Source organism: Rhinopithecus bieti, unplaced genomic scaffold (genome assembly GCF_001698545.2).
Source record: "Rhinopithecus bieti isolate Rb0 unplaced genomic scaffold, ASM169854v2 scaffold_35856, whole genome shotgun sequence".
Taxonomy (NCBI): Eukaryota; Metazoa; Chordata; class Mammalia; order Primates; family Cercopithecidae; genus Rhinopithecus; species Rhinopithecus bieti.
This window is the reverse complement of record NW_016815820.1, coordinates 1,325,249-1,329,917: the sequence shown is the minus strand read 5'-3', so window position 1 is coordinate 1,329,917 and position 4,669 is coordinate 1,325,249.

Here is a 4,669-nt window from a genome sequence, read left to right as displayed (position 1 = left end):
CCCCCCCCCCCCGGCCCCCCCCCCACGCCCCCTTCCTTCTATCCATCCTTTCAGGGGAAATGGAAATCTCTTTTCCATTTGGGAGCTGGTCCAGTTTCCCTGAGCTCCTGGGTGGTGATGGGCCTGGAGCCCCCGGTGGAGGACGTGCCCGTTCCCTTCCCTTAGGCCATCAGGGTTGTAGAAGGAGAACCCCATGGTTCCTTTCCCTGGGGGAGCCCCACTGGGAAAATTGGGTCAGTAAGGGAGGGGGACCAAGACTGGATGGTTAAGAACAGGGGCTTTAAGCTACAGAGAGTCTCAGCTTTGTCACCTTCTAGCAGTGTGACTTTTGGTGAGTTACTTAACCTCTCTCTGAGCCCTGCTTGTTCCCATCTCCCACCCCCACCTAAGATGTGAATACTAATAGGACTTGCTTTGCAGAGTGATTGTGATGACAAAATGAGATAGTGCTTGTAACATGCTTGACATGGTGCCTGGAACATAGTAAGCACTTAATAAATGGCATTTACAACTGCTGTTATTATCGAGGGACGAGAGGGGAGGGGTTACAGCGAGGGGGAATTCCTACTGCCATCCATTCACCTCTGCCCCTGGGAGAACTGCCTCCTAGGAGGGCGGAGGAGGAATGAGACTGGAGAACTCAAAACATCGCTGGTCACCACCATCTGAGAGCTGGATGCGGGCAAGGTCCCAAATGCAGAAGACGCAGCACAGTGCGTCTGAAGTCAGCTGAAACTGGAAGATGGGAAAGTGTGTCCAGAGAATGTCCAGGGTACTACAAGGGTCTCAGCTACGGGAAAGCTGACTCGGGCTTCCCCTCCTTTCTGGGCCACTCAACTTCTCTCTCCCCATATACTATTTTAAGTCATGCCTCCATGTTTTCCCCCAGCAAAATGAGATTTAATTAATTCAATTAAAGCAATTTTGGGAGCGGCTCCTGAAGGCTTTCAATGTGAGATAATTACAAGTAATTTGCTGCTGTGAAGAGGAAAGGGCACATGGGGTCTGAGGGGAAGGGAGGTAGCCCCCTCCTCACCAAATACACACAGATCTTGAAGGATTCCACACTGCAATCTTAACTGCCCTCCCATTGGCCAAATTACTTGCAGGTGGGAAGAGGGAGAATGTGGTGGTGGTTGAGGGGGAAGACACCCAGTGACAGGCCGCCCCTCCTCCACCCCAAAATCTGAGGTGGGGGTGGGGACATAGATGGTTGTTCCCCGACAAAATGTCTGCAAAGCCATAGCAGCTGATTACTCAGCTCCAAACCTCATTTGAGTTTGGATGCCTGGACTTGCTTCTGGGATTGTATCCAGAGAGTCGATGGAATGTTATCCCGGTAGCTGAGGCCTGTGTAGACGGGGGCCTTGGAGATCAAGGACCTCCCCAGAATTTATAAGGGATGTGGGTAGAGAGAGGAAAAGTCTAAGAAGGTGGACAGTGATTTCCTGCTTCCGCCAAGGAGCTGACGGGACACTCATTTCTCTCCTCCCCTGCTCGAAGTCTGTCTAGTTTCTGCCTAGTGTCTGATCTCAATTCCTCCCATTATAGTGATGGCAAAGCTCCTCTCAACTGAATGTACAAGGTTTCTTCCTTCCAAGAGGCATCCTACAGGTGTTTCCCATCCCCACTGCCCCTAGGCTAACCCTTTCCTTCTCAGGCCTCACTTGGCCAGGAGGAGGCAGGAGGGGGACATGATGGAGCTGAGAGGGAACTAGAGGTAGAAGCTGGGAAGCAGGGGGTTAAAACGAGGTGTGGGGATGGGCTTCAGGCCTCTGCAAAGACCCTTTCAAGCCCGCCCATGAAGGAGCTGGCTTTCAAGAGACTAGGGTTCCCCTTGACCTGGGAGCCCCATTCCAGGAGGTGAGTAATGCTTTAATAATGATGGTTGAAAAGAAAAAGTCACCGACCCCAAAGTATTTCTCTTTCATATCTTCCCCTCTCATTTTAAGGTGAGGTAAAGAGGAAGAGTTCCTTCAGCTCTTGTTTCTCCTCACCTCACCCCACCCCACCTCGTGCCCCTGCCCCTTCTCTGAGCAGCATGGCTGTTGGACCTGGGGAGCCGGGAGAATTTCTATCAGTGAGTCCTTGGGTGACTGCTGTCTCTCTTTCCAAGATGAAAATACTTTGAGAGCGACAAGTGGCCTCTTCACCATACTTTCGCTTCCCCATTTCCTGGCCTGTGCAGATTGCTTAAAAAGCGGGAATAGGGCTGGGCGGGCGCGGTGGCTCACGCCTGTAATCCCAGCACTTCGGGAGGCCGAGGTGGGCAGATCATGAAGTCAAGAGTTGGAGACCATCCTGGCCAACATGATGAAACCCTGTCTCTACTAAAAATACAAAAATTAGCCAGGCATGGTGACAGGCAACCTGTAGTCCCAGCTACTCGGGAGGCTAAGGCAGGACAATCGCTTGAACCCGGGAGGCAGAGGTTACAGTGAGCCAAGATTGCACCACTGTACTGTAGCCTGGCAACAGAGCCAGACTCGGTCTCAAAAAAAAAAAAAAAAAAAAAAAAAAAAATTTGGTGGTGGGGGTGGAAATAAAAGGCCCTTCTACTCCTAACCTCAGAATACAAAGGCCCCAGAGAAATGCTTGGAGACGAGCAGGTCCAGGGAGCCAGGCACACAGACAGCGCATGTGCACATGTGAACCCACGGAAGATATGTGCACACAGGCAGGCGGACACACAAAATGGGGTGCAGGGAGTGGGCAGAGCCACACATAGACACATGTGTACATGAAGCATTCCCATGGTTGTACATGGACATACACAGAGAGATGCCCTCATGGCTTATATACTCACAGAGAAAAGCACAGCACAGCAAAGCACCAAAAGGGAAATGCCCAGCGACTTGACCATAGGCAGAAACAGACGTGCATGCCCAGAAATATACAGACTAGCTTCCTTGTGTGCAAGCACATGTATGTAGACGGGGGGCAGTCTCTTTTTCTCTATCTCTTTCTTCTCCTGCCCCTTCCCTTTCTCTCTCCCTTTCCTAGCTCTGCATCTATTTTCTGGGAATATTTCCCTGGTGAGTGGTTGAGGAGAGAGGCTGAACAGCCACAGAAATCTGATAATTTTATTCTGACTTGATTGTTTGTGTTCCCTGAAGCTTTGCCTACTTCTTTTCCTAAGCTCTAGCAAGAAGAGCTTCTGTCCCCAGCCCTTCCTGGTACAACTCATGGCTCGCAGACATATCTTGGAGTCCAGCTCTGCCACAGGAACCCAGAGGCTATTTAAGGGGCCTTAAGTGGCCTTTCCCTCAGAAGTCTCCACTGATCCCTCTGCCCCTCTTCCCTGACATTGACTCCCATCCAGGGAAGCAGGAAGGGGCTTGGGATCACAGAGTGGTGAGGAAGGCACAGCTCTGCGAACTAAAGATCTGTACCTAATACTAATTGCTGTGTGACCTTGGGCAAATTACACACCCTCTCTGCAACACAGATAATTTCTCTTGCTAAGTTCTGGGTGCAGGGACCAGAGTGGGCTAATGTGTGTCTACCACCACTTTCCACTCTAGTCTGTGGCTTTGTAAGGCAGACCCTGTCTCTACCATTAGACTAAGCTCCCCTGTGCTGCAGATGGGATGCATCCTATAGCTGGCTCTTCCCAGCCCCCCAGTTTGATGACGCTGAGGTACTCAGCCCCACTGGCACCATAGGGGGCATGTCTGGCCAGCTTAGGAAGGGGAAAGGAGTCGGCCCCAAGCTTCCTCCAAACATCAAGCTTTCTGATTCAGTGTCTCACAGTGCCAGGCCTTCGGCCTCTCTGGCCCAAAAATGGAGAGATGACTTCATTTCCAGGGGAGGGTGCCACTCTCTGTGGAAGAGATTCCTCTCAGCTCTGTATGAACCATTCCTTTCAGAGTTTAGTTGCTCGGGGTTAAGCCTAAGGAAGATCGTTTTGCCGCCACATGAGATTTAACTCAAGCCTGTAGCCCCCACTCTCTCACCCTCTCCACCTCTAGCTGATGTAACATAGAGGCCACATCATGAGGTTGGAGCACACATCTGGATTATCCCACTTCCATCAAGAGGTTCCCTGGACATCTCCTCCACCTACAAGCCCATGCCATGATTATCTTCTCTGTCCTGGTTTGCACCTTAGCCTGACCCATTCAGACTTGTACTCCTTCTTCAGGCTGGAGGTTGCCAGAGAGAGCTGCATGGGCCTCCCCTCTCGGACTGGGGACTCCAGGGCTCCCTGGCTTCTTTCTCTGCCTACTCACCCCTTCCTCAACCCTGATGCTCCCACTCTCTTTGGGGTGGAGAGGCTCAGCACATGGGGTTGGGTAGAGGCCTAAGAGGGGATGGGGCCACATGGCACTTGCCAAGCCATGCCCTTCCCACTGCCTGCCTTGCCTGCCAGAGAGCCACGAGACCACTCCTCTCGGGCTGAACCCAGGAGCTGCTTTCTCTGTCTCTGCAAGCTGGGGCCTGCTGCAAACTCCTCCTCCCAGCCCTGGAGCCGCCGGGAATTCTTTGCTCCAACAGATCCTGGGGGAAGCCAGACTGCAGGAGGCTCCTGACATGCCTCTGCCCAGCTCCTGTCACATTCCCCAAGCCCAGGGGGATCAGCTGGATCCACCAATGCAGGCTTCTTCCACCCCTTGTGACCCAGGTCTTTGCCTTAGCTCCTCAAACCCTCCTACCTGCCTTTCTAAAC